The 24,302-nt window shown below is 49.3% G+C and overlaps 1 pseudogene; it reads right to left on the bottom strand.

The window, feature by feature from the left end:
- Positions 1-400: 400 nt before the first annotated feature.
- On the bottom strand, positions 401-539 carry LOC123118194 (uncharacterized; annotated as a pseudogene).
- Positions 540-24,302: the final 23,763 nt, after the last annotated feature.

Consider the following 24,302-nt stretch of genomic DNA (forward strand, 5'->3'; position numbering starts at 1 on the left):
CCACGTGAGGTGGTTGGTCGCGCCGCTATCAAGATACCAGCTGGTATCGACGCCATAGGATCCATCAGCAGCGGCAACAACCTTATCATAATCTTCATAAGAGGCATTGTCTTCATCGAAATGATACCAGCAGTCTTTTGCAATGTGTCCAGGTTTCCTGCAGATCTGGCAGCGAACGGCATCAGGGTGTGATCTGCCCGAGTCGCTGCGGCGACCCCTGTTGTCGGTGGAGATGGGGCGTCCGCCGCGGGAACTGGGGTTGCTAGTGTTGCCGCCACCTTGCTTGCCCTTGGAACGAGGAGGGCCGCGATGACAAGAGGAGTACCCACCGCGCACACGAGTCGCCGCGTTCGCAAAATACTTGAACCCGCCGCCAGCGCTTGGTATTGGGTGACACGCTGATTGAAGTTGCTCAACATGGCGTAGAGCTCGTCGAGGGAGACCAGCGTGACGCGGGCATCGAGGGCGGAGACAAGGGGATCGTAGTCCATGTCCAGCCCGTGCAGCTGATAGGAGATCAGTTCGTCATCCTGGATGGGCTTGCCAGCGGCGGCGAGTTCATCGACAAGACCACGCATGGAGGCGAAGTAGGCGGCCACCGATTGATTCCCCTTCTATGCATTGATCATGGCAGTGCGGATGTTGTTGACGCGGCTCAAAGACTGCGAGAGAACATACCTGCCAGCGCCACCCAGAGGGTGTGCGCGGTGGTGACCGCATCACCGTGACGAGCACCTCTTTGAAGAGGTTATTGAGTAGGTAGCCAAGCACCTGCTGGTCCTCCCTGACCCAGATGGGATGGAGAGGGTTGATCTCGGACATTTCCTTCATGTCCTTGTCCTTGGTGACGAGAAGGCGGGGCGGCTCCGGCATGATGCCGTCAACATAGCCGAAGAACTCGGCTCCCCTCAGCTGCGGCGTAACTTGAGTGTGCCACAGGACGTAGTTCATCCGGGAGAGCTTCTCCGTGACCTGACCACTTAGGTTTGATTGGATGGCACTGGAGGAAGACATGGCTGACACTAATGGAGATCAAAAGCTAGGGTTTGGAAGAGGAGGCTCTAATTACCATGTGTGATATGCGGAAACGTCTTACCTCAACCTGAGACGACGTGTTGTGTGTTATAGGCAGGGGCGCGCCTCCCTGAAAGCGCATACATTGTTGGAGATTTTAGAGGAGAGATACAACTTGGAGAACAAGAGATAGAGGTAGTTACAGGAGATAAGATTACATCAGAACCAACTATCTATCCTAGCTCCTCACGCCAAGTCTGGTACCCTCCATATGTGACGTACGTGACACAATGTATATTGTGTTTAACATTTCTCAACTTCCTCTTGAATATCTGACTGGGCTAGTGTCCAAGGAGGACAAATATATTGCCAGCACATTTTAGCAAATGGGCATAGGAAAAACAAGTGATCTCTTGTTCCCAGCATTTGCCTGCTACACATAACACAGGTATAGTCCTGTAAAAAGAAGCTCTTTCTCTGTAGCATGGCCCTAGTATTCTGTCTGAGTGTCTGTTATTCACCAGAAGCCGCCACCGTGATATCAAACCATAGAACGTTGTCATGAGATTTTTAATGTCCTTCTCTATGCTTAGGGAGTGTTCGGTTCCTCTCCGCTCCTCTAACTCCGCTCCTGGAGCTGACGAAACTGCAACTCACTTTGACGGAGCTTCCAAAACCAAGCTCCGCAACTCTCCGCGGAGGAGATAGATTCCGAACAGGGCCTTAGTATGTTTTGCCAAACATATGTTCCCTCAAATCCCACGGGGTTGTTTGGCTAGTTGAGCTTTCTTTACATCAGGAAAAACATTTACTAATCAAATTTGAATAACCACTAGTACATTTTGTACTAACCTAGTAAGCTTTACACTGTTGGTTAACCCACATCTCAAAATCTGTGATTTTGGTGGTGCAAAAGCCTTGGTAAGTTCTCTTCTATAATTAGGTAGAAATTTAAATGCTCGGGTACTGCTGATTTTGAAAAGAACATGCTAAAATTTCTTGATAAGAACAAAAAAAAGGTGTGCACTTATGCCAGTAACCTTCCCAGAAACGATGATTTCTAAATTGTTTTTTTAAGGGTACGCAAATTGCGTACCTTAGCTTTATAGAAGGAGAGAAAAAGACATACAACAACGTCTACCACTCGCTGCGAACAACGAAGGCGACCAACTGCACACCCGGTTCGTACAAGGACAACCAAACACAACAACACAGCTACGACACAAAATGCCTACCCAACACCGAGCCCCTCGCCGTGTCTCAGCCGACACTGAAGACCTCTGAAGAACAACAACTCCAGCTTCCTTGGATTAGCCAGCGACAACCGTACATGGCGTCGGAGCAGAAAGATCCGGGCAGCGATGAACACCGGAGGAGCACATCATGGGACCTCGAGTCTCCCATCATAATGCTCCCAACAGAGTCACAACCTCAAAGATGTTGCCATCATGTCGATCCTATGAATCAAGGCTTTCGCCCCAGAGACAGCTTCAGATACGAGGTCGCGAGGAAGATAGCGTTGCACTCGGCAAAGCCTCCAGGAAGGTGAATGACACCCGCAGGTGCCATCAGCGCCGGCCCGGCCACAACCGAACAGGATTTTCATCTGTAGCATTGCACATCTCCACGTCTCCAAGATTCCGGCCAGTCCCGATCAGATGCCTCGCACCACCGCCACCGCAACAACTTGCCATCGAAGCCCCCCTCACTGCCGAGGGAGCACGCCTAAAGCCATCACCTTCAACATCGACTAGGAGCCACAGCAACCACCGAGCGGTGCAAAGCCAGATCCGCCATGGTGGCCTTCACCCGCGCCAGGGGACTGCCATCAAAATGGATCCGACCCACACCTCTGACCACACTCCGGCACCCACACCGCCGAGGCATCGCTGCCCGCCTCACACGGCAGAACCGGAAGCCTGCTGCCCGCCAAGACCCTTCCTGGCAAGGCCTGACAGCGCCACCGCCGCCATGGCTGCGCTCGCACCGCCGCCACCGCCAGTGTCGGTGCACCACCTACAACCTCCATCCTGCTACGCTCCACGCAAGGATCCGGAGACAACCGCCGCACCCCTTACCGTGAGCACCCCAAAGATGCCGGCCAACGCCGAAGATGCACCAGATCCGGGCCGAGATCCCTGGATCCACGCTCCGGCCACCGCCAGCCATCACCACCGACACGCTGCTAGCCACACCGGCCCCAGCTCCTCCAGCTCCCGGAGGGTAGCGCCTCACCGCCGTCCAAGCTAGAGAGCACCACCCCGAGCCGCCCATCGACCAGCGAGAGCCACCAGCCGTGGGGCGCCAGATCCGCAGCCCGTCGGCCCGCGCCAGGCCACGCAACTCCCGAGCAGCACCAGCACCTCCGAGCGCCGTCGGCCGTGTGAGCTAGGACCGGCCGAACCACGCCAGGCCGCGCCCTACACAGGCCAGACGCGCGCCACCGTCGAAACACCTGACACCAAGAGGCAGGGCATCCCGCGCCGCCAGCACGCCTCGAGGGAAGGAGGGACCCCCCCCCCCCCCCGCCGATGATGCGCGCACGGGCTTTGCCTGGCGGCGTCCACTGGCGGCTGTTGGGGAACGGAGCAATAATTCAAAATTTTCTACGCATCACCAAGATCAATCTATGAAGATTCTAGCAACAAGAGAGGGATAAGATGAGTTGATCTTCGTACCCTTGAAGATCGCGATGCGGAAGCGTTACAAGAACACTGTTGGTGGAGTCGTACACGCAGCGATTCAGATCGCGGTCGATTCCGATCTAAGCACCGAACGGACGGCGCCTCCGCGTTCAACACACATACAGCCCGGGGATGTCTCCTCCTTCTTGATCCAGCAAGGGGAGAGGGGAAGTTGCGGGAGAACTCCGACAGCACGATGGCATGGTGGTGGTGGAGCTTGTGGTATTCCTGCAGGGCTTCGCCAAGCACTACGGAGGAGGGGGAAGAGTTGGAGGAGGGAGAGGCTGCGCCAAAAGCAAGGTCGTGGCAGCCCTCCCATCCCTCTACTATATATAGGGGCAAGGGTAGAGGGGGAGGCGCCCTAGGGTTTCCCCTAGGGGGCGGCGGCCAAGTAGATTGGATCTCCCTAGGGAAAATCCTAGGGAGACTTGCCCCCCAAGCCAAGCAGGTGGAGGATTGCCTCCCAAGCCAGGTGGAGGCGCCCCACCTCCCCAAATAACATGGGAAAGGGTGTGTGGGGGGTGCACCACCCCTTAGTGGGCTGGTTTTCCCCTTCCCCTTTGTCCCATGAGGCCCTCCAACACTTGTCGGGGCTCCCGAAACACCTTTCGATCATGCTGGCCATAGCCTGGTACCCCCGGAACACTTCTGGACTCCAATTCCCTTCGTCCAATATATCAATCTTCAGCGCCGGACCATTCCTGAACTCCTCGTGACGTCTGGGATCACATCCGGGACTCCGAACTACCTTCGGTAACCACTTACTATTTCCCATAACAACTCTAGCATCACCGAACCTTAAGTGTGTAGACCCTACGGGTTCGGGAACAATGCAGACATGACCGAGACACCTCTCTGGCCAATAACCAATAGCAAGATCTGGATACCCATATTGGCTCCCACATGTTCCACGATGATCTCATCGGATGAACCACGATGTCGGGGATTCAATCAATCCTGTATACAATTCCCTTTGTCTATCGGTATGTTACTTGCCCGAGATTCGATCGTCGGTATCCCAATACCTCATTCAATCTCGTTACCGGCAAGTCACTTTACTCGTTCTGTAATGCATGATCCCATGACTAACTACTTAGTCACATTGAGCTCATTATGATGATGCATCACCGAGTGGGCCCAGAGATACCTCTCCGTCATACAGAGTGACAAATCCCAGTCTCGATCCGTGCCAACCCAACAGACACTTTTAGATATACATGTAGTGCACCTTTATAGCCACCGAGTTACGTTGTGACGTTTGGTACACCCAAAGCATTCCTATGGTATCCAGGAGTTGCACAATCTCATGGTCTAAGGAAATGATACTTGACATTAGAAAAGCTCTTAGCAAACGAACTATACGATCTTGTGCTATGCTTAGGATTGGGTCTTGTCCATCACATCATTCTCCTAATGATGTGATCCTGTTATCAATGACATACAATGTCCATGGTCAGGAAACCATAACCATCTATTGATCAACGAGCTAGTCAACTAGAGGCTCACTAGGGACATGTTGTGGTCTATGTATTCACACATGTATTACGGTTTCCAGTTAATACAATTATAGCATGAACAATAGACAATTATCATGAAAAAGGAAATTGCCTCTAGAGCATATTTCCAACAGTCTCCCACTTGCACTAGAGTCAATAATCTAGTTCACATCACTATGTGATTGTAACGAGTCCAACACCCATTGGGTTTGATCATATCTCGCTTGTGAGAGAGGTTATTAGAAACGGGTCTGACTCTTTCAGATCCGTGTTTGCTTTACAAATCCCTATGTCATCTCCTAGATGCAACTACCATGCTCTATTTGGAGCTATTCCAAATAACTGTTCTACTATACGAATCCGGTTTACTACTCAAAATAATTCGGATTAGTTTCAAAGTTTGCATCGGCGTAACCCCTTATGACGAACTCTTTTACCACCTCCATAATCAAGGAAATTTCTTAGTCCACTAGTTACTAAGGATAACTTTGACCGTTGTCCTGTGATCCATTCCTGGATCACTCTTGTACCCCTTGACTGACTCATGGCAAGGCACACTTCAGGTGCGGTACACAGCATAGCATACTGTAGAGCCTACATCTAAAGCATAGGGGACGACTTTCGTCCTTTCTCTCTCTTCTGTCGTGGTCAGGTCTTGAGTCTTACCTAATACTCACACCTTATAACACAGCAAAAAACTCCTTCTTTGCCGATCTATTTTGAACTCCTTCAAAATCTTGTTACGGTATGTGTTCATTTGAAAGTACTATTAAGCATTTTTTATCTATCCTTATAGATCTTGATGCTCAATGTTCAAGTAGCTTAATCCAGGGTTTCCATTGAAAACAATTTTCAAATAACCCTTTATGCTTTCTAGAAATTCTACATCATTTCCGATCAACAACATATACTCATCAGAAATGCTATAGTGCTCCCACTCACTTCTTTGGAAATACAAGTTTCTCATAAACTTTGTATAAACCCAAAATCTTTGATCATCTCATCAAAGCGTATATTCCAACTTCGAGATGCTTACTCCAGTCCTTAGAAGGATTGCTGGTGTTGGGGAACGTAGCAGAAATTCAAAATTTTCCTACGAGTCACCAAGATCTATCTATGGAGAAACCAGCAACAAGGGGAAGGAGAGTGCATTTACATACCCTTGTAGATCGCTAAGCGTAAGCGTTCAAGAGAACGGGGTTGAAGGAGTCGTACTCGTCGTGATCCAAATCACCGGAGATCCTAGTGCCGAACGGACGGCACCTCCGCGTTCAACACACGTACATCCCGGTGACGTCTCCTATGCCTTGATCCAGCAAGGAGAGAGGGAGAGGTTGAGGAAGACTCCATCCAGCAGCAGCACAATGGCGTGGTGGTGGTGGAGGAGCGTGGCAATCCTGTAGGGCTTTGCCAAGCACCTGCGGGAGAGGAGGAGGTGTCACGGGAGGGAGGGAGGCGCCAGGGCTTCAGGTGCGGCTGCCCTCCCTCCCCTCCACTATATATAGGGGAAAGGGAGAGGGGGGTGCAGCCTTGGCCCTTCCTCCAAGGAACGGTGCGGCTAGGGAGGAGTCCATCCTCCCCAAGGCACCTAGGAGGTGCCTTCCCCCTTTAGGACTCTCCCTTTCCCTTATCTCTTGGCGCATGGGCCTCTTGGGGCTGGTGCACTTGGCCCATATAGGCCAAGGCGCACACCCCAACAGCCCATGTGCCCCCGGGGCAGGTGGACCCCTGGTGGACCCCCGGACCCCTTTCGGCACTCCCGGTACAATACCGATAATGCGCGAAACTTTTCCGGCGACCAAAACAAGACTTCCCATATATAAATCTTTATCTCCGGACAATTCCGGAACTCCTCGTGACGTCCGGGATCTCATCCGGGACTCCGAAAAACATTCGGTAACCACATACAAACTTCCTTTATAACCCTAGCGTCATCGAACCTTAAGTGTGTAGATCCTACGGGTTCGGGAAGCATGCAGACATGACCGAGACGTTCTCCGGTCAATAACCAACAGCGGGATCTGGATACCCATGTTGGCTCCCACATGTTCCACGATGATCTCATGGGATGAACCACGATGTCAAGGACTCAATCGATCCCGTATACAATTCCCTTTGTCTAGCGGTATTGTACTTGCCCGAGATTCGATCGTCGGTATGCCGATACCTTGTTCAATCCCGTTACCGGCAAGTCTCTTTACTCGTTCCGTAACACATCATCCCGTGATCAAACCCTTGGTCACATTGTGCACATTATGATGATGTCCTACCGAGTGGGCCCAGAGATACCTCTCCGTCAACCGGAGTGACAAATCCCAGTCTCGATTCGTGCCAACCCAATAGACACTTTTGGAGATACCTGTAGTGCACCTTTATAGCCACCCAGTTACGTTGTTACGTTTGGTACACCCAAAGCATTCCTACGGTATCCGGGAGTTGCACAATCTCATGGTCTAAGGAAATGATACTTGACATTAGAAAAGCTTTAGCATACGAACTACGATCTTTGTGCTAGGCTTAGGATTGGGTCTTGTCCATCACATCATTCCCTAATGATGTGATCCCGTTATCAACGACATCCAATGTCCATGGTCAGGAAACTGTAACCATCTATTGATCAACGAGCTTGTCAACTAGAGTCTTACTAGGGACATGGTGTTGTCTATGTATCCACACAAGTATCTGAGTTTCCTTTCAATACAATTATAGCATGGATAATAAACGATTGTCATGAACAAGGAAATATAATAATAACCAATTTATTATTGCCTCTAGGGCATATTTCCAACAGTCTCCCACTTGCACCAGAGTCAATAATCTAGTTCACATCGCTATGTGATTAACACTGATAGGTCACATCGCCATGTGACCAACATCCAAAGAGTTTACTAGTGTCTAAACTAGTTCACATCACCATGTGATTAAGTCTCAATGAGTTCTGGGGTTTGATCATGTTTTGCTTGTGAGAGAGGTTTTAGTCAACGGGTCTGCTACATTCAGATCCGTATGTACTTCGCAATTCTCTATGTCATATTGTAAATGCTGCTTCCACGCTCCACTTGAAGCTATTCCAAATGGTTGCTCCACTATACGTATCCGGTTTGCTAGTCAGAGTCATTCGGATAGGTGTTAAAGCTTGCATCGACGTAACCCTTTACGCCGAACTCTTTATCACCTCCATAATCGAGAAACATTTCCTTATTACTCCAAGGATAATTTTGACCGCTGTCCAATGATCCGTTCCTGGATCATTCTTGTACCCGTTGACTGACTCATGGCAAGGCACACTTCCGGTGCGGTACACAGCATAGCATACTATAGAGCCTACGTCTGAAGCATAGGGGACGACCTTCGTCCTTTGTCTCTCTTCTGCCGTGGTCGAGCTTTAACTCTTAACTTCATACCTTACAACTCAGGCAAGAACTCCTTCTTTGACTGATCCATCTTGAACACCTTCAAGATCATGTCAAGGTATGTGCTCATTTGAAAGTATTATTAAGCATTTTGATCTATCTTATAGATCTTGATGCTTATTGTTCAAGTAGCCCAATTCAGGTTTTTCTATCGAAAAACACTTTTCAAATAACCCTATATGCTTTCCAGAAATTCTACATCATTTCTGATCAACAATATGTCAACAACATATACTCATCAGAAATTCTATAGCGCTCCCACTCACTTCTTTGGAAATACAAGTTCCTCATAAACTTTTGTATAAACCCAAAATCTTTGATCATCTCATCAAAGCATACATTCCAACTCCGAGATGCTTACTCCAGTCCTTAGAAGGATTACTGGAGTTTTGCATATTTGTTAGCGTTCTTCAGGATTGTCAAAACCTTCTGGTTGTATCACATACAACCTTTCCTCAAGAAAACTGTCGAGGAAACAATGTTTTTTGACATTCTATCTGCAAGATTTCATAAATAATGCAGTAACTGCTAATCCATTTCCAGCAGACTCTTAGCATCGCTACGAGTGAGAAAGCCTCACCGTAGTCAATTCCTTGAACTTCTCGGAAAACATCTTAACGACAAGTCGAGCTTTCTTAATGGTGATTCTTACCATCATTGTCTGTCTTCCTTTCTAAAATCCATCTGTACCCAACGGCCTTACGACCATCAAGTATTTCTTCCAAAGTCATGGATCATTTCTCAGATTTTATGGCCTCGAGCCATTCGTCGGAATTTGGGGCCACCATCGCTTCTCCATAGCTCGTAGATTCATTGTTGTCTAGCAACATGACCTTCAAGACAGGATTACTGTACCACTCTGAAATAGTAAGCATCCTTGTCACCCTACGAGGTACGGTAGTGACTTGATCCGAAACTTCATGATCACTATCATAAGCTTCTACTTCAATTGTGTAGGCGCCATAGGAACAACTTCCTGTGCCCTGCTACACACTTGTTGAAGTGACGGTTGAATAACCTCATCAAGTCTCCACCATCCTCCCACTCAATTCTCGAGACAAACCTTTCCTCGAGAAAGGACCCGATTCAAGAAACAATCCCTATTGCTTTCGGATCTGAATTAGGAGGTATACCCAACTGTTTTGGGTGTCCTATGAAGATGCATTTTATCCGCTTTGGGTTCGAGCTTATCAACCTGAAACTTTTCACATAAGCGTCGCAGCCCCAAACTTTTAAGAAACGACAACTTAGGTTTCTCCAAACCATAGTTCAAACGGTGTCGTCTCAACGGAATTACGTGGTGCCCTATTAAAGTGAGTACGGTTGTCTCTAATGCCTAACCCATGAACGATAGTGGTAATTCGATAAGAGACATCATGGTATGCACCATATCCAATAGGGTGCAACTATGATGTTCGGACACACCATCACACTATGGTGTTCGAGGCGGTATTAATTGTGAAACATTTCCACAATGTCTTAATTGCGTGCCAAAGCTCGTAACTCAGATACTCATCTCTATGATCATATCATAGACATTTTATCCTCTTGTCACAATGATCTTCAACTTCACTCTGAAATTACTTGAACCATTCAATAATTCAGACTTGTGTTTCATCAAGTAAATATACTCAACATCTACTCGAATCATCTGTGAAGTAAGGACATAACGATATTCACTGCATGCCTCAGCACTCATTGGACTGCACACATCAAAATGTGTTACTTCCAACAAGTTGCTATCTTGTTCCATCTTACTGAAAATGAGGCTTTTCAGTCATCTTGCCCATGTGGTATGATTTGCATATCTCAAGTGATTCAAAATCAAGTGAGTCCAAACGATCCATCTGCATGGAGTTTCTTCATGCGTATACACCAATAGACATGGTTCGCATGTCTCAATCTTTTCAAAAATGAGTGAGTCCAAAGATCCATCAACATGGAGCTTCTTCATGCGTTTTATACCAATATGACTTACATGGCAGTGCCACAAGTAAGTGGTACTATCATTACTATCTTATATCTTTTGGCATGAAATGTGTATCACTACGATCGAGATTCAATAAACCATTCCTTTAGGTGCAAAACCATTGAAGGTATTATTCAAATAAATAGAGTAACCATTATTCTCCTTAAATGAATAACCGTGTTGCGATAGACATAATCCAATCATGTCTATGCTCAACGCAAACACCAAATGACAATTATTCAGGTTTAAACTAATCTTGATGGTAGAGGGAGCGTGCGATGTTTGATCACATCAAACTTGGAAACACTTCCAACACATATCGTCAGCTCACCTTTAGCTAGTCTCCGTTTATTCCGTAGCCTTTTATTTCGAGTTACTAACACTTAGCAACCGAACCGATATCTAATACCCTGGTGCTACTAGGAGTACTAGTAAAGTACACATTAACATAATCTATATCCAATATACTTCTATCGACCTTGCCATCCTTCTTATCTACCAAGTATCTAGGGTAATTCTGCTCCAGTGGCTGTTCCCCTTATTACAGAAGCACTTAGTCTCGGGTTTGGGTTCAACCTTGGGTTTCTTCACTGGAGCAGCAACTGATTTGCCGTTTCATGAAGTGCCCCTTCTTGCCCTTGCCCTTCTTGAAACTAGTGGTTTCACTAACCATCAACAATTGATGCTCCTTCTTGATTTCTACTTTTGCGGTGTCAAACATCGTGAATATCTCAAGGATCATCATATCTATCCCTGATTTGTTATAGTTCATCATGAAGCTCTAGCAGCTTGGTGGCAATGACTTTGGAGAAACATCACTATCTCATCTGGAAGATCAACTCCCACTCGATTCAAGTGATTGTTGCACTCAGACAATCTGAGCACAAGCTCAACGATTGAGCTTTTCTCCCTTAGTTTGCAGGCTAAGAAAATCGTCGGAGGTCTTATACCTCTTGACATGGGCACGAGCCTGAAATCCCAATTTCAGCCCTCGAAACATCTCATATGTTTCGCGACGTTTCGAAAACGTCTTTGGTTCCTCAACTCTAAATCGTTTAACTGAACTATCACGTAGTTATCAAAACGTGTATGTCCGATGTTTGCAACATCCACAGACGATGTTTTGGGGTTCTGCACACTGAGCGGTGCATTAAGGACATAAGCTCTCTACTGATCACATAATCTCTACTGTCAACTTTCAACTATATTTTCTCTAGGAACATATCTAAAACAGTAGAACTAAAGCGCGAGCTATGACATAATTTGCAAAGGGCTTTTGACTATGTTCAGGATAATTAAGTTCATCTAATGAACTCCCACTCAGATAGACATCCCTCTAGTCATCTAAGTGATTACATGATCCGAGTCAACTAGGTCGTGTCCGATCATCACGTGTGACGGACTAGTCATCATCGGTGAACATCTTTATGTTGATCGTATCTACTATACGACTCATGCTCGACCTTTCGGTCTCTTGTGTTCCGAGGCCATGTCTGTACATGCTAGGCTCGTCAAGTTAACCTAAGTGTTTTGCGTGTGTAAATCTGGCTTACACCCGTTGTATGTGAACGTAAGAATCTATCACACCCGATCATCACGTGGTGCTTCGAAACGACGAACTTTCGCAACGGTGCACAGTTAGGGGGAACACTTTCTTGAAAATTTAATGAGGGATCATCTTATTTACTACCGTCATTCTAAGCAAATAAGATGTATAAACATGATAAACATCACATGCAATCAAATAGTGACATGATATGGCCAATATCATTTTGCTCCTTTTGATCTCCATCTTCGGGGCTCCATGATCATCATCGTCACCGGCATGACACCATGATCTCCATCATCATGATCCCATCATCGTGTCTTCATGAAGTTGTCTCGCCAACTATTACTTCTACTACTATGGCTACCGGTTAGCAATAAAGTAAAGTAATTACATGGCGTTGTATAATGACACGCAGGTCATACAATAAATAAAGACAACTCCTATGGCTCCTGCCGGTTGTCATACTCATCGACATGCAAGTCGTGATTCCTATTACAAGAACATGATCAATCTCATACATCACATATCATTCATCACATTCTTCTTGGCCATATCACATCACATAGCATACCCTGCAAAAACAAGTTAGACGTCCTCTAATTGTTGTTTGCATGTTTTACGTGGCTGCTATGGGTTTCTAGCAAGAACGTTTCTTACCTACGCAAAACCACAACGTGATATGCCAATTGCTATTTACCCTTCATAAGGACCCTTTTCATCGAATCCATTCCGACTAAAGTGGGAGAGACTGGCACCCGCTAGCCACCTTATGCACCAAGTGCATGTCAGTCGGTGGAACCTATCTCACGTAAGAGTACGTGTAAGGTCGGTCCGGGCCGCTTCATCCCACAATACCGTCGAAACAAGATTGGACTAGTAACGGTAAGCATATTGAACAAAATCAACGCCCACAACTGCTTTGTGTTCTACTCGTGCAAAGAATCTACGCAATAGACCTAGCTCATGATGCCACTGTTGGGGAACGTAACAGAAATTCAAAATTTTCCTACGAGTCACCAAGATCTATCTATGGAGAAACCAGCAACGAGGGGAAGGAGAGTGCATCTATATACCCTTGTAGATCGCTAAGCGGAAGCGTTCAAGAGAACGGGGTTGAAGGAGTCGTACTCGTCGTGATCCAAATCACCGGAGATCCTAGTGCCGAACGGACGGCACCTCCGCGTTCAACACACCTACAGCCCGGTGACGTCTCCCATGCCTTGATCCAGCAAGGAGAGAGGGAGAGGTTTAGGAAGACTCCATCCAGCAGCAGCACAATGGTGTGGTGGTGGTGGAGGAGCGTGGCAATCCTGCAGGGCTTCGCCAAGCACCTGCGGGAGAGGAGGAGGTGTCACGGGAGGGAGGGAGGCGCCAGGGCTTTAGGTGCGGCTGCCCTCCCTCCCCTCCACTATATATAGGGGCAAGGGAGAGGGGGTACAGCCTTGGCCCTTCCTCCAAGGAAGGGTGCGGCTAGGGAGGAGTCCATCCTCCCCAAGGCACCTAGGAGGTGCCTTCCCCCTTTAGGACTCTCCCTTTCCCTTATCTCTTGGCGCATGGGCCTCTTGGGGCTGGTGCCCTTGGCCCATATAGGCCAAGGCGCACACCCATACAGCCCATGTGGCCCCCCCGGGGCAGGTGGACCCCTGGTGGACCCCCGGACCCCTTTTGGCACTCCCGACACAATACCGATAATGCGCGAAACTTTTCCGGCGACCAAAACAAGACTTCCCATATATAAATCTTTACCTCCGGACCATTCCGAAACTCCTCGTGACGTCCGAGATCTCATCCGGGACTCCGAACAACATTCGGTAACTGAGGGAGTCCCGGATTAGGGGGTGTCCGGATAGCCGGACTACCATCATCGGCCAAACTATCATCGGCCGGACTATCATCATCTTCGACCGGACTCCAAGACTATGAAGATACAAGATTGAAGACTCCGTCCCGTGTCCGGATGGGACTTTCCTTGGCATGGAAGGCAAGCTTGGCGATACGGATACGTAGATCTCCTACTATTGTAACCGACTCTATGTAACCCTAGCCCTCTCCGGTGTCTATATAAACCGGATGGCTCTAGTCCGTAGGACAACAACAACAACCATTACAATCATACCATAGGCTAGCTTCTAGGGTTTAGCCTCCTTGATCTCGTGGTAGATCCACTCTTGTAAACATCCACAATATCAATATCAATCAAGCAGGACATAGGGTTTTACCTCCATCAAGAGGGCCCGAACCTGGGTAAAACATCGTGTCCCTTGTCTCCTGTTACCATCCGCCTAGACGCACAGTTCGGGACCCCCTACCCGAGATCTGCCGGTTTTGACACCGACATTGGTGCTTTCATTGAGAGTTCCTCTGTGTCGTCACCGATAGGCTTGATGGCCTCTTCAATCGACAACGACGCAGTCCTGGGTGAGACTTTTCTCCCCGGACAGATCTTCGTATTCGGCGGCTTCGCACTGCGGGCCAACTCACTTGGCCATCTGGAGCAGATCGAAAGCTACGCCCCTGGCCGTCAGGTCAGGTTTGGAAGCCTAAACTTCACGGCCGATATCCGTGGGGACTTGATCTTCGATGGATCTGAGCCACAGCCGAGCATGCCACGCTGTCACGATGGGCACGGCCTAACTCTGCCACCGGACAGCACCTTGGAGGCTGCACACGAATCCGCCCCGACCCATAGTCCGGAGCCGATCGCTCAGATCGAGGACGGATGGCTGGACACCGCCTCGGGAGCTGCAACTTCTACGGCGATGGAGCCGAACACTTACCTTGCCCCGCATAAAGCTCATGACTCCGAGGTTCCGGACTCTCTGCCGGACTCCGAACCTCCAGCGCCCCTGCCAGTCGAATCCGACTGGGCGCCGATCATGGAATTCACCGCTGCGGACATCTTTCAGCACTCACCCTTCGGCGATATCTTAAATTCGCTGAAGCATCTCTCGCTATCCGGAGAGCCCTGGCCGAACTACGGCCAGGATGGTCGGGACGCGGACAATGAAGAAATTCAGAGCCCACCCACCACCCACTTCGTAGCCACCGTCAACGATCTAACTGACGTGCTAAACCACGACTCCGAAGACATCAACGGTATGGACGACGATGCCGGAGACAATCAAGAACCAGCGCCTACAGGGCACTGGAAGGCCACCTCGTCACATGACATACATATGGTGGACACCCCAAAGGGAAGCGATAACAAGGAACAACGGGACGCGGCAGAGGATAATCCCGCCGATAAACAACCAAAACGGCGACATAGACACCGCCCTAAGTCCCGCCTCGATCAAAGCAGCATTCTTAACGACCCAGCGATAGAGCAGGGCAAACCAGCGGACGACGAACATACAACCAAGCAACCATCCGAACAAGACGAACCGGATAATCAACCACTTCACGGAGCAATCAACAGTCTAGACACAACACCGGAGCATAAGAACCTTCACAAAAGACTCGTCGCCACTGCAAGAAGTTTGAAGAAGGAAAAAGGGAAGCTCGAAAAAGCGGAAGACATACTCAGAATGAAGTGGAGCAAAGTAATCAAGACCGCAGACAAATATGGCAATGGCCATCAAACAAAGAGCTACCCGAAGCGCAAGTTGCTGCCAGAATTTGACGAGGAAGCTGTAGAACCCTCACAGTCAAAAAATAAAGAGGCCGCCTGGCCGGATAGATGGCCAGATGACAGGCCAAAAGCGACAAGCGGCGCCGCACACAAACCGACTTATGATCCTGGGAAAATGGACGGCCCAACTAGGTCCATCTACGGGCCAAAAAAGAGGGCCCCATGAAGTAACACAACACGAGAAGTGTTCGAAGACAGGGGCACACCCAAATACAGGGGCGCCGCACACCCGCTATGTTTTACCGATGAGGTGCTGGATCATGAATTTCCAGCAGGGTTCAAACCCATAAACATAGAGGCATACGATGGCACAACAGGCCCCGGAGTCTGGATAGAAGATTACATACTACACATACACATGGCTAGAGGAGATGATCTCCACGCCATAAAATACCTACCCCTCAAGCTCAAAGGGCCAGCTCGGCATTGGCTCAAAAGCCTCCCAGAAAACACTGTTGGAAGTTGGGAAGAGCTTGAGGATGCATTTAGAGCAAATTTTCAAGGGACTTATGTCCGCCCTCCAGATGCAGACGATCTGAGTCATATAACCAAACAGCCCGGAGAGTCAGCGCGCAAATTCTGGAACAGGTTCCTTACCAAAAAGAACCAAATAGTCGACTATCCGGACGCGGAAGCCTTAGCAGCTTTTAAACACAACGTCCGAGACGAATGGCTCGCCAGACACCTCGGCCAAGAGAAGCCAAGAACAATGGCCGCGCTAACAAGCCTCATGACGCGCTTTTGCGCAGGAGAAGATAGCTGGCTAGCAAGATGCAGCACCAGTGACCTGAGTACATCCGAGATCAGAGATGGAAACGGAAAATCACGGCGCAGGAAAGATCAGCGCCGGAATAAAGAAAAAAGCCCAAAGGGCACGGCGGTCAACGCCGGATTCAAAAGCTCGCGGCCAAACAATAAAACACTGCCTCTTAAGGACAACAGCGACGAGCTATCAAATTTAAACAAAATCTTAGATCGGATATGTCAAATCCATAGTACCTCCGGAAGGCCTGCAAACCATACCAACTGAAATTGTTGGGTTTTTAAACAGTTCGGCAGACTCAACGCCGGACACAAGGGGCTCGATGCACCAAGCGAGGACGATGACGAACCCCACCAGCAGAGCTCCGGAAGTCAAAAGACTTTCCCACAAGAAGTCAAAACAGTAAACTCGCTTCATGTGATAGTATGGAAAACCAACACGGCACTCGCCAAGACAAGTGTCGCACGGTCCACCCCAGCGGAACACCGAGATTGGATGTCAAAACCAATCACTTTCGACCATCTGGATTAGTCCAAAAGTATACGAAATGCAGGATAGACCACCCTAATATTGGATCCCATAATAGACGGACTGCAATTCACGCAGGTTTTGATGGACGGCGGCAGTAACTCAAACCTACTATATCCGGACGCAATCCGCAAGTTGGGATAGACCCTACTACAATTCGGCATAACCGCACTTCCCTCAAAGGAGTGGCGCCAGGCCCTTACGCCAGGTGCACAGGTTCATTATTACTAGAAGTTGTGTTCGGGTCACCTAACAACTTCCGACGAGAAAAGCTAACCTTTCATGTCACCCCATTTAAAAGTAGCTATCAAGCATCACTGGGACGGGAAGCTTTCGTCCGCTTCAATGCAATACCACATTACGCGTCTCTTACGCTTAAAATGCCCGGTCCACGTGGCATCATTTCATTAAAAGGTCGCCTGAGACCCCAGACACGGCTGGACGAGTCCGGAACAAATAAGCTAGGGGCTACCTAGCCGCACACCCCTTCACAAGGGTTTGTACACATAAGCCATAATGAGCTAGCATAGGCTCAACTTTATTAATCTATATTTCAATTTTTTATGCACTTTCTCGCACGATTTCTTTTCAAACTAAGTTCCTCTCTTTCTACAGATGAACAGCGTGCACACCCGTCCAAGATACGGCACAACGGAGGCACAGGCGCAGACGTGCAGTAGGGACCCGTTGCAAGGACTCTTTTCAGACTAAGACCCTACGTAAACCTTTCTTACTGTCTCTTGTTGCTATAATCCCCTGGTTTCTCATTATAACCAGAGTGGAGCCTGGCGTTTTGGCATCGGCCGCGCCAGAAGAACTTGCCCGTACCTGGACACAAGGGGCTTAGGGCATTGTTTTGCCCGCTATTGTAAAGACCGAACACCTTCGGGAGTGTTCGGCGTCTCGAGTTAGGCCTTATATGCATCAGCTCCGAATCATGTCTTTGGTCAAATGTTGGGTTTGCCCGGCTCCTGTGTTTTGCTGCCTTACGTTCCGTATCACCGGCTAACGCGGCACCAGGAGAACTACTGCGATTGTGCCCCAGTTCGGCTGGGCGAGCGCCTTAGTAGAGAAAGCCGAAAACTGACTGTCATGATACAGCGAGAGACTAGTCAACCACTCGATAGACCATGGGAATGTTTAGAATTCCTCCGCTTTGACGAAGGGTCGTTTCCCGGTCAGGCACATACGCGCCCCAAATTCGGAGAGCGCGGTGCCCCCAGGGGCTATGTCGTAGCCCCACCCTCGAACTCCATGGCTAAGTGAAAGTGATAAAGCATTATAGTCCGGTTGCCTCGTTTGCTATGCTACCACCTCCTTTACAGGACCAAGACGTCGGATTAAGTGTGAAAACACGTTTTTTTGCGAACACCCCCGCACCTTGTGCGTGGGGGCTGAAGCCGACGACTGCCATCTTTCAGGTTTTACACACGTATACATGAACGGCCGCATAGGAGATATTTTATTACTTGAACGCACAAGTATAAAAGGCGCTTACATCATAAATATTGTTTTACATCATAAAAACATTCATTCGAACGTAACATTTTTTGAGCACTGTGACTCTATTACACGAGCACCACGCAGCACTTCGCCAAAGTAGTGCTCGGCGGGTAACCGGTTATCGTCCGAACCCGGGGTCGCAACAGCGGTGGCATCCATCTCTGTCCAATGTATCTTCACACGGGCGAGTGCCATCCGCGCACCCTCTATGCAGGCCGACCGCTTCATCGCCTTGATATGCGGCACCGCCCCAAGAAATTGCTGCAATAAGCCAAAGTAACTCTTCGGCTCGGGCCTATCCGGCCAGACATGGGTCACTATATCCGTCATAGCAAGCCCGGACAACCTATTTAGCTCAGCCCACTCGGCCAAACGGTCGGTCAGCGGAAGTGAACACTCCGGACTATGGAATTGAGACCAAAACAGCTCTTCCATCTTGTGATCCTTCTGGCTTCGAAAATGCACAACGGCATCCGCCGCACTCGCTGCTAAGTCCATATAAGGGTCCTCTGGACCCCACAGTTGGCCCAGCTGAGCATACTTTGGATCCGTAAACCTTCGGCGCAGCAGAAAAGGCTTGCCAGCTACAATATCTCCGGCCTGGCGCAGCTCTTCCTTTATAGCCCGCATTGCAGAGCGGGCATCCTTGGCTTCGGCGGTGGCCTTCCCCAGGTCTTCTTGCCCCGCTAGGCGCTCCTTCCCAAGAGCCTCATTGCGGTCGGTAGCATCTTTTAACTTCACGGCCATTTCGGCCATCTCTTCCCTGCTCCGGCAGTGTGCGACCCTTTCGGCCGCTAACTCCTCGGCCGCCCTCGAGGCCGCCGCATTACTCCTTCTGGCCTGCTCCTTGGCTTGAGCAAGTTCGGTCCGAAGGCTCTCCACAGCAGCGGCACTATCTGCATTTCACACACATGTTGTAAGGAGCTGGCTTCGGCTCCCTTACCAAGTGACCGCACAGAAACACTTACCTTGCGACTCATCAAGTCGCCTGTTGACCAGCGTGATGTCCGCATCCGCAACAGCGAGTTGCCGCTTTAGTTCAGCAACTCCATCAGTCCGGCTGGCCCCCGGATGACCCGCCACCTGCATCGGCACGGCGGAAATTTATACCTGCGATTTTGATCCTCGGCACGCTGTCGATTTCGACAACCTACCGAGTCTCAGGGGCTACTATCTATACAGGGCGCATTCTATATGCAAAACTGTTAAAAGGTGTGTCATTTTTACGTACCTCAAACCCCGCCAGCAAACTCCTGACGGCATTATGCAACCCGCCTTCGGCGGACGAAATCCTTTCAATCACCATGCTCATCAATGCGTGGTGATCTTATGAGATAGACGCCTTCTCAAGCAGATCCTTCAGCCGTACACCAGTTGGCGCCGCACTATCCGGCTTTGCCAAACCAGGGGGCTCCCTCCGTGACGACACTTCAGGCTCGTCCGCCCTATCCGACGGCGCCCCGGACGGAGCCGTCTCGCTCTCCATCATCTCCAGACAAAGGTCCCCCGAAGACGAGCTCATTTGCAAAGGACGGAGATCCGAACTACAAGGTAAAAACTTTAGTTATCCTCAGAAGCACAAATAGGGATGTCCCTTACTATAAAACTCCTTTCTTTCTACTTACGGCTCGTTAGAGGGCTGATTCTTTAAGGGAGATTGTGCGGCCGGGGCCTCCCCGGACGCAGGACCCTCTGGCGAAGATTTCTTCCCCCATTTAGGGGCTTTTGCCCCCGGGTCCTCGGAGGCAGTCATGTTCTCCCCTTGGAGGGAGGGATTCTCGATCCCCCCTCTTTCAAGAGCCTCCTTAGGCGAGGCAGTAGCTTTCCTGCTTTCCCCTTCGCCTTCCTCTGGAGGCGCAACCTCAAGCATCCGGACCAGCACGGAATCCGGCGCGGTCTCGAGGAGGGGGGCCGGACACCATATCAATTTTGCTTCCGCTATCCACTCCTGTTTAGAAGGAAGTTGATCATAAGGCGAATCATCGAAAGGCAAACAAACGGTATGTCCGGACTTGGAACTACTTACTTGAGTATCCAGGCGATTGCAGCTTAGGCCAGCATCCTCGGTCAATTCCGGACGCGCCTCTTGCGATCCGACGAATAATTTGTACATCTCCAGGGGTGTCATACCCATGAAGTGTTGAAGAATCCATGGGCCCTCCGGATTGAACTCCCACAGCCGGAGAGGGCGGCGTTTGCAGGGCGGGAGACGCCTAATCAGCATAACCTGCATTACCACCACCATATCAACCTCCCTCGTTTGGAGATCTCGAATCCGGCCCTGCAGTAGGGGCACGTCCTTTGACGGCCCCCAGTTGAGCCCTTGGTTGATCCACGACATCAACCGTCGTGGAGGTCCCGGGTGGAATAAGGGCGGCGGCTTTTGTCTGTGGCCCCTCGGAACGGTAATATAGAACCACTCTTGCTGCCATGGGCCGAGCTCCTCTTGGAAGGAGCCAGCAGGCCAGGGGGCATCGGCCCTCCTACTTATGGCCGCCCCGCCGCACTCCGCTTGACGCCCCCCCATCATCTTCGGCGCCACATTGAAGGTCTTCAGCCACAGGCCGAAGTGAGGGGTGACGCGGAGGAAGGCTTCGCAGACGACAATAAATGCGGAAATATGGAGGATGGACTCCGGAGCCAAATCGTGGAATTCCAACCCATAGTAAAACATGAGCCCTCTCACAAAAGGATCCATCGGGAAGCCTAAACCCCGACGGAGGTGGGATACAAAAACGACATACTCGCCGGGCTCGGGGGTGGGGATGGCCTGCCCTTCGGCAGGCAACCTGTGCAAAATCTCACAAGCCAGGTACTTGGCCTCCCGCAGCTTTAGCACGTCCTCCTCCGTGACGGAGGAGGGCATCCACCGGCCCTGGAGGTCGGAACCGGACATCGTTGAAGGTCCGAAGCGCTCGAATCTGGAGCTCTAGGTGCTGGAACTTGGAGCGGGGAGAGGATTCGATGGAGGACTGAAGAAAAGAAACGAGCCTTGGTCCCATTATAAAGAGGGAGAATACCGAGAGCCGTCTCCATGACCGTTTGGAACTCGCCTTCGATAGAGGGGGCGTGGCGACGGGCGCGGTTGGGTTACCCACGTCCGTATTGATGAGAATCCCGGATTAAGGGGGAACACGATCTCTGCTTCGACAAGACGTGCCAAGGAAACCGCTTCGCTAAATGCGCTGAGGTGGTAGAGTAAAAAATGATTCAAGTAATGGCTTGGTAGTGGCGTGACGTCATGCCGCAAAAAACGTCAGCAGATTGAACTTGTGTATATGTTATTCTCTCTATGGTGGAATGTGGAATTTATTTTGCAGAGCCGGACACTATCCTGGTGTTCACAATCTTCTATCATTCGGAGGAGGAACCCGCCTTGCAATGCCAAGCAATATACGCGCCGGACTTATCGTCATTGAAGCCTGGTTCAGGGGCTACTGAGGGAGTCCCGGATTAGGGGGTGTCCGGATAGCCGGACTACCATCATCGGCCGAACTATCATCGGTCGGACTATCATCATCATCGACCGGACTCCAAGACTATGAAGATACAAGATTGAAGACTTCGTCCCATGTCCGGATGGGACTTTCCTTGGCATGGAAGGCAAGCTTGGCGATACGGATACGTAGATCTCCTACTATTGTAACCGACTCTATGCAACCCTAGCCCTCTCCGGTGTCTATATAAACCGGATGGCTCTAGTCCGTAGGACAACAACAACAACCATTACAATCATACCATAGGCTAGCTTCTAGGGTTTAGCCTCCTTGATCTCGTGGTAGATCCACTCTTGTAAACATCCACAATATCAATATCAATCAAGCAGGACGTAGGGTTTTACCTCCATCAAGAGGGCCCGAACCAGGGTAAAACATCGTGTCCCTTGTCTCCTGTTGCCATCCGCCTAGAAGCACAGTTCGGGACCCCCTACCCGAGATCCGCCGGTTTTGACACCGACAGTAACCACATACAAACTTCCTTTATAACCCTAGCGTCATCGAACCTTCAGTGTGTAGACCCTACGGGTTCGGGAACCATGCAGACATGACCGAGACGTTCTCCGGTTAATAACCAACAGCGGGATCTGGATACCCATGTTGGCTCCCACATGTTCCACGATGATCTCATCGGATGAACCACGATGTCAAGGACTCAATCGATCCCGTATACAATTCCCTTTGTCTAGTGGTATTGTACTTGCCCGAGATTCGATAGTCGGTATGCCGATACCTTGTTCAATCTCGTTACCGGCAAGTCTCTTTACTCGTTCCTTAACACATCATCCCGTGATCAACCCCTTGGTCACATTGTGCACATTATGATGATGTCCTACCGAGTGGGCCCAGAGATACCTCTCCGTCAACCGGAGTGACAAATCCCAGTCTCGATTCATGCCAACCCAACAGACACTTTCGGAGATACCTGTAGTGCACCTTTATAGCCACCCAGTTACGTTGTGACGTTTGGTACACCCAAAGCATTCCTACGGTATCCGAGAGTTGCACAATCTCATGGTCTAAGGAAATAATACTTGACATTAGAAAAGCTTTAGCATACGAACTACAATCTTTGTGCTAGGCTTAGGATTGGGTCTTGTCCATCACATCATTCCCTAATGATGTGATCCCGTTATCAACGACATCCAATGTCCATGGTCAGGAAACCGTAACCATCCATTGATCAACGAGCTAGTCAACTAGAGGCTTACTAGGGACATGGTGTTGTCTATGTATCCACGCATGTATCTGAGTTTCCTTTCAATACAATTATAGCATGGATAATAAACGATTATCATGAACAAGGAAATATAATAATAACCAATTTATCATTGCCTCTAGGGCATATTTCCAACAGCTGGAGCTTTGCATAGTTGTTAGCATCTTTCAGGATTAACAAAACCTTCTGGTTGTATCACATACAACCTTTCCTCAAGAATATCATCGAGGAAACAATGGTTTTTGACATCCTATCTACAAGATTTCATAAATCATGCAGTAACTGTTGATACAATTCCAACAGACTCATAACATCGCTATGAGTGAGAAAGTCTCATCGTAGTCAACTCCTTGAACTTGTCAGAAAACATCTTAGCGACAAGTCGAGCTTTCTTAATGGTGACACTTACCATCATTGTCCGTCTTCCTTTTAAAATCCATTTGTACCCAATAGCCTTACGACCATCAAGTAGTTCTTCCAAAGTCTACACTTTGTTTTATACATGGATCCTCTCTTGGATTTTATGGCCTCGGGCCATTTGTCAGAATCCGGGCCCACCATCGCTTCTCCACGGCTCGTAGGTTCATTGTTGTCTAGAAACATGACCTCCAAGACAGGATTGCCGTACCACTCCGAAGCAGTACGTGTCCTTGTCGACCTACGAGGTTTGGTAGTGACTTGATCTGAAGTTTCATGATCACTATCATCAGCTTCCACTTCAACTGGTGTAGGCGCCACAGTAACAACTTCTTGTGCACTGCTACAGATTGGTTGAAGTGATGGTTCAATAACCTCATAAAGTCTCCACCATCCTCCCACTCAATTCTTTCAAGAGAAACTTTTCCTCGAGAAAGGACCCGTTTCTAGAAACAATCACTTTTGCTTCCGGATCTGAAATAGGAGGTATACCCAACTATTTTTGGTGTCCTATGAAGATGCATTTATCCGCTTTGGGTTTGAGCTTATCAGGCTAAAACTTTTCACATAAGCTTCACAGCCCCAAACTTTTAAGAAATGACAGCTTAAGTTTCTCTAA

Source organism: Triticum aestivum, chromosome 5B (genome assembly GCF_018294505.1).
Source record: "Triticum aestivum cultivar Chinese Spring chromosome 5B, IWGSC CS RefSeq v2.1, whole genome shotgun sequence".
Classification (NCBI taxonomy): Eukaryota; Viridiplantae; Streptophyta; class Magnoliopsida; order Poales; family Poaceae; genus Triticum; species Triticum aestivum.